The sequence below is a fragment of the Lutra lutra genome, chromosome 1, assembly GCF_902655055.1.
Source record: "Lutra lutra chromosome 1, mLutLut1.2, whole genome shotgun sequence".
NCBI classification, from domain to species: Eukaryota; Metazoa; Chordata; class Mammalia; order Carnivora; family Mustelidae; genus Lutra; species Lutra lutra.
In genome coordinates this window covers 80,853,366-80,865,439 of record NC_062278.1, presented here as the reverse complement: position 1 = coordinate 80,865,439, position 12,074 = coordinate 80,853,366, and the positions used below count along the sequence as shown (strand labels likewise).

The 12,074-nt window shown below is 42.6% G+C and overlaps 1 protein-coding gene and 1 non-coding gene across 5 annotated transcripts in view; both read right to left on the bottom strand.

Annotated features, from left to right (window-relative positions):
* Positions 1 to 12,074, bottom strand: part of ARHGEF26 (Rho guanine nucleotide exchange factor 26) — a 124,543-nt gene that overhangs the window by 22,835 nt on the left and 89,634 nt on the right. The window lies entirely within an intron of this gene.
* Positions 861 to 967, bottom strand: LOC125089618 (U6 spliceosomal RNA). Its single transcript, XR_007123996.1, has one exon. It is a non-coding gene; the product is annotated as a U6 spliceosomal RNA (small nuclear RNA).

Here is a 12,074-nt window from a genome sequence, read left to right as displayed (position 1 = left end):
CTCACATTTGACCATGGTGTCGTTCTGGAATTGTCTTTTATAGCTAAAATCTGACAGGTGGAAACCCAACCAGCACCTGCAATTCTTCTTCTCATAAGAGTTAAATTTCGAAGAAAAGATGCTATCAAGAATTGTCCAAACCAACATGTTTTTCTGCATATATCAAAATAGTGATGTGTATTCATTTAACATACTCTCAGGTTCCCTGCTCTGAAAAACACTTACTTGGCCGGTGCCAAGATAAATGTCTTCTGAGCTAGCAGTTGCCTGCATTTTTTGTTTTCTCAGACTCTGTCCCTACACACTGAAGGAATTGCTCCCCAAGGCCATCATGGCCCAGCACCCCACCAAATCCAATGACCTGAATTTCAGCACTATTCTCCTTAACATCTACAAAATTTGATTATGTCGAGCACCTGTGACAGCCTCTTCTAATGTCTCTGTGACATTTCTAAGTCATCCTCCTTTCGGGTCACTCTCCAAGATCCTCTCCTAGTCCCCTGCTTTTCACTCAGGGATTTATAATGGCTCCACCATTCTCCCAGTGTGCTAATTCACACGACCTGAGGAGGTTTTTGTAAGATCAAAGGAGATTCTTCCTACTTTCCTTCAAGACACGCATAAGAATTCTTCCTGGGCAGATCTTAATTTGTTTCTCTTCCCCTTCTGAAAACACGATTTCTAAATCCCCATATTTGATCTTGTGCTTATTAACCAGAATAAAGATTACCCTAGTTAATATTTCTGGGACAAAGACTATTGGTCTATACTGAAATTTATTTTGAGTGAAGACAGATGTTGATTTCAGTTTTAAAGCTCGGTTTTAGAATAATACAAACAAGTTGTTTTTGTTTTTGTTTTTTAATATGGAACACATCATGAATTTGCATGTCATCCTTGCGCAGGGGCCATGCTAATCTTCTCTGTATCGTTCCAATTTTAGTATATATGCTGCCGAAGCAAGCACTAGAATGATACAAACAAGTTTTGATTGAAGTGCTGTACAAGTTTCAAGTAATGAAGTACAGTATAATAGGTAGGAGTTGAGACTTGGTTTAGAACGTCTGGTAAGAATCCCAATTCTATCACTTACTCACTGTGATCTTCAAGTTACTGACCCTCTCTGTATTTTCTCATCTGTAAAATGGGAACAATATACCAATCTCCTTAGATTGTTTTAAGGATTAAGAGAGATAATATATTTATTGTCTTATTGCACATAAAGCTCTTACAATCATGTCTGGCTCACAACCAGTAAATGTTAGCTATTATTTTTAATTTTCCTGACAGATCATGCATTTTAATTGCCTGACATTGTGTTAAAGGCTTGATAATTACAGGCACTTTGCAAACGGGCAAGGAGACTAAGCATGATTTGAGCTAAAAACCTGGGTCAAGAAATTCATGGTGTGGCAGCACTCCCAGCAAAACAAGGGACAATATGTATCCAGAAGCTGATTTCAAACAGACTTACTTGCTCAGTTCCTCAAAAATAATTCTGAAGACTAACAAACATGCTGCAGGCTTCCTATTTCATTGTCATCATATAATAAATAGTTACAAGGACCGTGTTTGTTGGTAAGATAAGGATCTGATGTGAATCACCGTCCCCCCAAAATATGGCTAGTTACCCATCACAGGACTAGAGGCCTCCTTTCCCTCACCACGGATCTCCAGATTCCACACTCCAGGACCCTGCGCGCCCACAGGATGCCCTGAACCTGTGGTCCTCAAAAAGGAGAGATAGGCAGGGCTGAGAGGTTGTTAGCACCTTACTCAAGCTTTCTCGCTGGCATAACCAGAACCAGAAACAAGCTCTGAAGGACAGGTAGGCAGCTTCTTAAGTTGGTAACAGGGTGACTACAAATGATTAAGTAAACCTCACATTCAAGTTTCCTTCCACTGACTTCTATGAATGAAAGGAAAAAATACACACTGAATTCACTTTCTTCACCCACAAAGTTATCCTATCTCTAATCAGTCGTAAGGGATGTTGCAAGAGAACCACTACTACAAAAGTGTACAAGCGATTCACATCAATTTATAAAAGAATAAAAATAGAGGCACCTGGGTGGCTCAGTGGGTTAAAGCCTCTGCCTTTGGCTCAGGTCAGGATCTCAGGGTCCTGAGATCGAGCCCCGCATCGGGCTCTCTGCTTGGCGGGGAGCCTGCTTCCCTTCCTCTCTCTCTCTGCCTGCCTCTCTGCCTACTTATGATCTGTCTCTCTCTCTCTCTCTCTGTCAAGTAAATAAATAAAATCTTTAAAAAAAAAAAAAAAGAATAAAAATAGGTCAATGGTTATTGCTCACTCACTTGTCATCTGATATGGATGGAGAGGGAGAGGCATTGGGTTAAACATATTTGGTCCTAAGATCACATATCAGGGGCCATAAATCAGGTCTGACCACAGAGTGCACCATAACCTTCATACGTGTAACACTGGCTAAAGGTATCAAACCATTTTTTGAAACTATAAAATAATCTAGAAGCAGAAGGGCAGTAACTTGATTTGTGCCAAGCTCTTGAGAGAGAGAGAGAGGGGATACTAGGAATAATAATGATACTCAGCATGTTTCAGCCACTAAGCAAGGACTGTCCATTGTCTTAAGAGCTTTTTTTTTTCTTTGTAAAGCTTTTATTTATTTATTCGACAGAGAGAGACAGTGAAAGGGAACACAGAGTGGGAGAGGGAGAAGCAGGCTTCCCGCTGAGCAGGGAGCCTGATGTGGGGCTCAATTCTAGGACCCTGGGTTTATGACCTGAGTCGAAGGCAGACATTTAATGACTGCGCCACCCAGGCACCCCTGTCTTAAGAGCTTTACATGCATTATCTTATTTAATTCTCACAGAAATTCCACGAAGAAGATGAACTGTTAAACCCATTTTACAGATGAGGATACTGAGACTCTAAAAGATTAACAGTAACTTGCCCAAGATCATATGGCCAGGATTTGAGCCCAGGTCTCCCCGACCCCAGACATGGATTTTGTGCTTCTTGGTCACCACAGCTTTTAGCATTGAATAGCAATGTCAATTCTTCCTATGGGCTAGAGGAACTGATACCCAAAGTACTCATGACATTAGAGGAATCAAGGGTATGTGGGGCAGCCAGAGAAAAAGAGGATAAAAAGAAAAGAAACAGGGCTCCCATGCCTCTCCTAGTCTATCTCACCATCCTGAATTTAGAACCCGGTACCACAAGTGGTCAGAAATAACCAAGGTTTATGTTCCGGGAATACAAGTGCTTTGAATAAGAGAATCTTATGGCCTTTTCAAGATTCTCTTAAAATTAATTTCCGAGGAAGAAGTTTACCCTGTGGAGGAAGAGAGACAATGTCAGGTGACTTCAGCTGTCTATGATAGGAAAGCCTTCAAAATAGAAAAACTCAAAATGGGGTCAAGGCAGGCTATGACCCTTTCCAGGGAGTTTGTGCAGCTGTAAGCCACTGGGCATTCAAACTCCTTGGGGAAACTCGGGTTCTAACTTAAGTCCCTGAACTTACGATAATGATCTAGTAGTAATTTTTATAGACAATCCTTTTTTAAAACCATGAGGATTTGTCATGTGTCTTAGAGTCCAAGTTATGTCAATATATAGAAGATTTATGTAACAAGGAATCAGGAAATACAAATCCACGGCCTTAAATGTCTTCAGGAAGGAAATGTCATGAAAAGGAAACTCTTCCCTACACTTTGACGCTCGATTATCTAAAGGCAGAGAAAAGCTCACAAGTACAATTTGGTACTGGTTCTAATTTTCTCCTAGATCAGTAAGGGTGTTTATCAAAACAAACAAAGAAATGTACCAAGAGTCTAGGTTATTTTTCCCAATGGTGTTACAGGACGGCAGAAAGGTGAAAACAGTCTAGAAAAATGAAGTTAAAAAAGAACAAGCATAGGGACACCTGGGTGGCTCAGTTAGTTAAGCATCTGTCTTTGGTTCAGGTCATGAATGATCCCAGGGTCCTGGAACCGAGTCCCACATCGGGCTCCGTGCTCAGCGAGAAGCCTGCTTCTCCCTCTCTCTCTGCCTGCTGCTCCCCCTGCTTGTGTTCCCTCTCTCTCTCTCTGACAAACAACTAAAATCTTTAAAAAGAATGAGCATCAAGAAATTGTTCTGAGTGGGCGCCTGGGTGGCTCAGTGGGTTAAGCCGCTACCTTCGGCTCAGGTCATGATCTCGGAGTCCTGGGATCGAGCCCCGCATCGGGCTCTCTGCTCTCTCGGGGAGCCTGCTTCCTCCTCTCTCTCTGCCTGCCTCTCTGCCTGCTTGTGATCTCTCTGTCAAATTAAAAAAAAAAAAAAAATTGTTCTGAGAGGGGACTGTGGAGTCAGAAACTCAGATTAGAATCCTGGCTTTGCTGAGAGCCGCTCCCTCTCTCTGCCTCAGGGTCCTCGGCCATAAAAATGGAAACAGTACTAACTAACCCTAGGTTGTTCTGCCAACTCAGTGGTATGTTCCCTATGCACTTGGAGCACTGCTACTGGTACACTGTTCATGCTCCATAATACAGGTTCTTATCATCATGATCACTCTTACTATCACTACTCCTCTAACTGCAGGGAATACCTGAAAACACCATGGTCACATTGTTTGTGGGTGGGGAATTCAGGAGAAGAATGGAAAAACAAATCAGAATGCGATACATTTACTGTTACAGACAAGACTAGACTGGACTTCTGCATTCTCTCAGTACGATGCCCAATGCCCCTCCCCCACCATCAGGCCCATGAATCCGGGTGCTCAGAACGTGCTGAAGGACACATCTCAGCCCATGGGAACAAAAAGGCACTACCAACAAGACACTCACGTGAACCACAGCCGGATAAGCAGCACCAGCCAAACAGAAGTGGGTTCTAGATCTCCAATCACTTCCGGCTTCTTTGACTTGAAGGCCATACTCCCTTCCCCGTGGTTATCCTAAAGGCAAGCCTGAGTTCTTTTACAGCATTCTTCAGGCTTCCCAAACTCCTTGTATGTTAATTAGTGTCCCATGGAAAAGACGATTTCCAGGTTGCGGCTGGAACTGTCTGATCTAATCAGCTGTCAGCCTCCCCTGCTTCTCATTTACCACGTCCCACTATGTCCAGACCTAAGGGATGCATCCAAGCTAAACTGAAACAATCATGGCTCTCCCGTTCCCCTTTGTCCTATGCCCGCATTCCCAGCCTCCCCTCTAATGATAAGTCTTGGGACCCATGACTGAACTATGAGACATAAGAAGTCTTTAGGGGACTGTCTGGGAAAGGTTTTCCTCTGCTGATTTAAAAAAAAAAAAAAAAGAAAGAAAGAAAGAACGCCTCTTGAGTAAAGAGCCCCCCTGGTCAGCCTCTATTTCTAAGTCTTGCCTCCCTCCTACGTCTTTGAACGAAATCATGAGGCTTGGACCTGCAGAAGCCATCTACAACTGTGAAGCTATCTGCCTAGGGGCAAAAAGTGGAGAGAGCACAGTACAGCTGAAGAACTGACAAGGGCTGAGTTACTTGTGACCACAGGGCCCAGACTGCCCCACTTCGTCACATGTTGCAGAGAGAAGGAACTGTCTAGAGGATCTGAACCACTGTTATTTGAGAATTGTTGCATACAGCCAAAAGCTTTCCTAAGTGATCCAACAGTGAATCTCCCAAAGAGAAATGGAGATGGAGGGTTTCCCAAGCTCACCTAACTTCTTGTGTGTGTGTGTGTGTGTGTGTGTGTGTGATGATTCACCAGTTTTATTACTTTAAACCCTTTAGTATGATAACACTTTTCCTTTCAGCTCAAAACATTAGTTGATATGATAGGCCAAAAGAAAAGCAGTACTAAAAATACTTCCTCTGTAGAGCACACTTTTGCAAACAGAGTCCTAAATGTTTTTGAAATTGAGGTTATATGGCATTTATGGATAAGTTTATAGGTAAAATCCCAGAGGTATGATAAGCCACAAGATAAAGAGAGGTCCAGATTTGTTTTTGCCAAAATTAATCAAAAATTAATATCTAAGGGAGCAGAATACAAAAATCATATCCTTTAAAAATAAAGGACAATTCAGGGGTGCCTGGGTGGCTCAGTGGGTTAAGCCTCTGCCTTCAGCTCAGGTCATGATCTCAGGGTCCTGGGATCAAGCCCCACATCGGGCTCTCTGCTCAGCAGGGAGCCTGCTTTCCCCTGCCTCTCTGCCTACTTGTGATCTCTGTCAAATAAATAAATAAAATCCTTTTAGAAAATAAAATAAAGATAAAAATAAAGAAGAATTCAAAGGAATTTTAATTTGGGAGTAGAATGAGGGGGGCCTGCCCTTGGAGTAATGCATTCACTCCAACTGTTTATATTTCCACAATTAGTTCAAATTTAACAGACATTTATAAATGATCATTATGGGCCTGGTCACTGGGCTACCCACTAAGTATAAAAAGGTCAGCAAGACAGACGTGAACACATAATAACACAAATGTTATTGCAGAGAAAGTACAGGTTTTATGGGACCATAAAGCAACAAAAATGAATCCACTACCAAGGACTGGATAAGAACTCCCAGTGGCATGACAATTCATCTAGACCTCAAGACCTCAAGAATAAAAAGGACTTTGCCTAGAAAAGGCTTGGGTGGAGTAGATCAGTGAGGAGGGAGAGAAGTCAGGCAAAGAAAGTTGTGCCGGGTCCTGGTGGCTAGAAAGGTAGTTCAGTATGTCTAAGAACAAGGGAGGACCACAGAAGGGCCATTTGCAAGAGATGGACCGAGTAGATGTGTCCTTTAAAAAGCATACTTTTACATTCCTCCGTAGAATGTCAAGTGGATGGGGGGATGGTGGCATTCCAGTTAGATGTCTCATAGGTGAATTCAAGGTTTCTCCACAAGGGCACCGGCAATGGGAGAGGAGAGAAGCCATTACACGGGCTGCTTAAGAGTTAAGTGATTGGCTGGACAGGGGAGTGCGATGAGGACACGGAGCCAAAGTCATTTTCTAGGTTTATTGTGGAGCAACTGGAGGCAGGGAGTGGCTTTAACAAAGGAGGAGAGACCCTGGAGAAGGAACAGGTCTGAAGGAGAAGATGTAGATAAAAGTAACCTATGAGTCCCAAACAGAGGTGTTCAAGTCACATGACCAAGACGACATTCCAAAATTATGTAAAATGGCATCGGTCAATGTTAAAATTAAAAAAAAAAAAAAAAGGTGTGTTCTACTGCTGGCTTCAGACATCATTCTTAAGCACAATTTATTCATTATGTGATCATAATCTAATAGTGGTGATGGGCTGGGGGAGTGTAGGGAGTTGAACTGTGTCCTCCAAAAGTCTGCTTAAGTCCTAACCCCTGGTACCTGTACAAGGGACCTTATTTAGAAATATGGCCTCTGCAGATGTAATCAAGTTATGGTGAGATCATCCTGGAGTAGAGCAGGCCCTAAATCCAATAACTGGTGTCCTTATAAGGAGAGAGAGATTTCAAGACACACTGAGACACAGAGAGAAGGCCATATGAAGACAGGCAGAGAGTGGAGTTATGCTACTCCACGCCAAGGAGTCCCAGGAGCCACAAGGAGCTGGAAGAAGTGAGGCAGGATTCTCCACAGAGACTTCGGAGGGAGCATGGCCCTGCAAATATTTTTATTTTGGACCCCTGCCTCCAGAACTGGGACACAGTCCATTCCTAATGTCTTGAGCTTTCCAGTCTGTGAGACTCTGCTATAGCAGCTGAAAAGAACTAACAGAGAGGGAACTGCTTTTACTTCAGAAGAAATTGGGAGGAGGGGATTCAAGCCAGAGAGAAGGCACCAAAGGAGAATAAGGCAGTGAATTACCTCACAAAATAAGGCTTTTGAGAGTCTGAACCTATTTAGGTCTTGGATTCAGTTTTCACATTTCAAATGTGGACATAAAAGTACTTGGTCCCTGAGGCTGGACATGGGGATGGTCTGTGCACTGTAATGGATAATAATAAATAGGTTATTATTCAATACTCTAGGAGTATAACGTGGCAGTCTGTTCCGCTATTACAGTATTACTGTTGATGCTGTGTCAGGTCGGACACATTTGCACACCCTCCTATCATGAAGGCAGTACTCGTTGACCGTCTGACATCACCGCGGTTCAGCGGTTCTCCAATGGTGGCAATTTACACCCCCTCACCCAGGGATATACAACAATGTATGGGACATTTTTGGTTGTCCCAACTGAGAAGAGAGGCTACTGGCAAGTAGTGGGTAGAGACCAGGGATGCTGCTAAAACATCCTACAAAGCACAGAGCAGCCCCCACAACAAAGAACTGTCAGGAGTCAAGAGTGCTGAGGTGGGGGGGCACCTGGGTGGCTCAGTTTGCTAAGCATCTGCCTTTGGCTCAAGTCATGATTCCAGGGTCCTGGGATCGAGCCCCAAATCTGGCTCCCTGCTTCACAGCGAGTCTGCTTCTCCCCACCCCACCCCCACACCCTGGCTCGTGCTTTCTCTCTCAAATAAATAAAATCTTTTTTTTTAAGATTTTATGTATTTATTTGATAGAGAGAGATCACAAGTAGACAGAGAGGCAGGCAGAGAAAGAAGAAGGGAAGCAGGCTCCCTGCTGAGCAGAGAGCCCAGTGCAGGGCTCGATCCCAGGATCCTGAGATCATGACCTGGACCGAAGGCAGAGGCTTAACCCACTGAGCCACCCAGGTGCCCCAAATAAATAAATCTTTAAAAAACAAAAAAAAGCATGGAGGTGAGAACTCTGCTCTAGAAGTACCTACATAACCTGCAGTCAGAGCTTCAACTACAAAGAATTCACTTTTTCATCCAGAAGAGCCTAACAGGTCACGTATCCTTCAGAAATGTGGTCGAAGAGACTATTAATACAGTGACCCCATAACCAGCCCAGGGCTAATGGAGACTTGAAACTTCCTCTAGTCGTCTAAAAAAAACCTGCCCTGCAAAAATGAACTATTGGGATTTTATCAACATCAAAAGCTTTTGCACAGCAAAGGAAACAGTTAACAAAACCAAAAGACAACTGACAGAATGGAAGAAGATATTTGCAAATGACATATCAGATAAAGGGCTAGTGTCCAAAATCTATAAAGAACTTAGCAAACTCAACACCCAAAGAACAAAGAATCCAATCACGAAATGGGCAGAAGACATGAACAGACATTTCTGCAAAGAAGACATCCAGATGGCCAACAGACACATGAAAAAGTGCTCCACATCACTCGGCATCAGGGAAATACAAATCAAAACCACAATGAGATATCACCTCACACCAGTCAGAATGGCTAAAATTAACAAGTCAGGAAATGACAGATGCTGGCGAGGATGCGGAGAAAGGGGAACCCTCCTACACTGTTGGTGGGAATGCAAGCTGGTGTAACCACTCTGGAAAACAGCATGGAGGTTCCTCAAAATGTTGAAAATAGAACTACCCTATGACCCAGCAATTGCACTGCTGGGTATTTACCCTAAAGATACAAACGTAGTGATCCGAAGGGGCACGTGCACCCAAATGTTTATAGCAGCAATGTCTACAATAGCCAAACTATGGAAAGAACATAGATGTCCATCTACAGACGAATGGATAAAGAAGATGTGGTATATATACACAATGGAATACTATGCAGCCATCAAAAGAAATGAAATCTTGCCATTTGCGACGACGTGGATGGAACTAGAGGGTATCATGCTTAGCGAAATAAGTCAATTGGAGAAAGACAACTATCATATGATCTCCCTGATATGAGGGATAGGAGATGCAACATGGGGGTTAAGGGGGTAGGAGAAGAGTAAATGAAACAAGATGGAATTGGGAGGGAGACAAACCATAAGTGACTCTTAATCTCACAAAACAAACTGAGGGTTGATGGGGGGAGGGAGTTTGGGAGGGGGGTGGGATTATGGACACTGGGGAGGGTATGTGCTATGGTGAGTGCTGTGAAGTCTGTAAACCTGGTGATTCACAGACCTGTACCCCTGGGGATAAAAACATATTACATGTTTATAAAAAATAAAATTAATTTAAAAAAATATATATATATATGGCTTCATGGTTATAATATATATATATATATCATATATATGATATATTAAAAAATTTAGTTAATTACATTAATAAAATCAGGATTGGCCCTCCTCAAAAAAAAAAAAAAAAAAAAAAACCTGCCCTGGAGGACAGCCCTGCAGTCACTACCAGCTCTGCAAGCCTGGCACTGACACACAGGTCACAGAGCCGAGGCGGCTGCACCAACAGCCATCTATGCAGCGTGCTCAGAGTAAACCAGCTGCCAGACTGGGTCAGAGGAAGAAGAGGAACCGCTCTCCCAGGTGGTCTCCCCCAGTAGCCAAGAGCCTCCCTGAAGCTGAAACCCCCAGAAGACCCAGCAGCTAAGCCTCTTGGCTGAACCCTGGAATTACAATTAGGCAGTGGCTGGCTGGCTCGGCCCTCCAGAGTTGGCACAGGTAATTATCCTTTATCTGTACCTCGCAGCCATGCCTAAATTATTGCCGTCTTCAAAGCTGTCGTATCTCCTTCGCTGCTGCCTCCGGCATGCAAAGCATTCGCAGTTGCCTCCTTGAAGCTACAGGGTAAATACGGCTGCGCATACTGTACATTTTTAACCGAGCCTGTTTATCAAGTCTCTGTGGTCTGCTTGTCACCATCACCGTGAATTCAGGTTATAAACAACTTGAGCCTTCAGTGCTATTCTCCTAGAAATATGAGGAGCTCACAGGGAAGGGCAAAAAAGAAATCCCAGTTTGGTAAAGGCAAAGATAGGTACCAAGGTGCCCTCTTCGTTGGAGCCATATGTATATATTTTTTCCTTTCACTTACTAATAATACAAGTTCAAATATACCTGAGCGAATAAATGTGGGAGAGCTGTGAAGGCAACACCAACTATAATGACAAAATCCGCCATGGAGGGCAAAGCACATGGCTGAGTAGAAGAGCATATACCTTAATTCTCAAGTTCAAAAAGTCTATTTACTGGGTAGTTTTATGCCAGTTTGAGAATAAAAGTTGTGCTATATTGGCTTAAATACCCTTAATGTTTTCATGAACTCACTGAAGAAATCATAATCAAAGCTACATTTATATTTAAGATCAGCTTTGTCCTGTCAACATATATTTTATCAAGAAAATGAAAAGTTTAGTTCCAGCTTTTGGTCCACTGAGACAGAACAAATATTTTAACAGCTGGAAGATGTTAAAAGTCCAGAGTAATGACATTTGAAGAGTCATTTATAATTATTTTCTCCTAAAAACAAAACATCTCAATGAAAGCCAAAAAAAATGCTATCTCATAGGAAACCAAATAAACATAAAAATACAAAATTATAATCCCTCCCCAATTTTTATTTATCAAATTTACTTAGCTATCGGGACTACTGAAACTGTCCCAGGTAAGAGAAATAATTTCTTCTTGAAGTTATGGCAACACTATTTTCCTAAGTATGAAAAACAGTAAGTAGCATCTTTAAGTATTTATCATAGTCGTAGTACAGCTTTTCAGGATAGATTGTACATAATTTTCATTTCAGCTGGACGCCAAGCAGCTGAAATAATTCATAATGCAGGCGAATTAAAAGAAGCAAAAAGAAAAGCTCATACTCTGTTTCAATTTAGCTTGAATTTTCAAGCTGAAATATCAGCAACTCAGAAGCAGAATTTAAACTATCTCATGATAAACCTGCACATTTATTTTATACATTCATAGAGGACTGTTACCAGGTTTCTCTTCCCCTTGTCTATCTAAACTGTACCCCATGAACTACACTTACACCTATTTTATGCCAGCAGTTCAGTCCACCATCATTGCCTTCCTATGTGGAAAAATACCACAGATTTATGTTGTTTCTCGAAGTTCATATTCTAGAAAAGATGGAGTATTTACAAAGGACCAGTAAAAAAATACTTTGCAATCCCTCAAGACACTGAGTACACTTGATGAAGAATGTTCCCTAAAGAAAGACAGAGTTGGAGCCTCTGGATGGCTCAGATGGTTAAGCATCTGCCTTTGGCTCAGGTCATGATCTCGGGGTCCTGGCATCGAGTCCTCCATCAGGCTCCCTTCTCCGTGGGGAGTCTGCTTCTCCCTCTGCCTCTGCCTGCAGCTCCCTCCCACTTGTG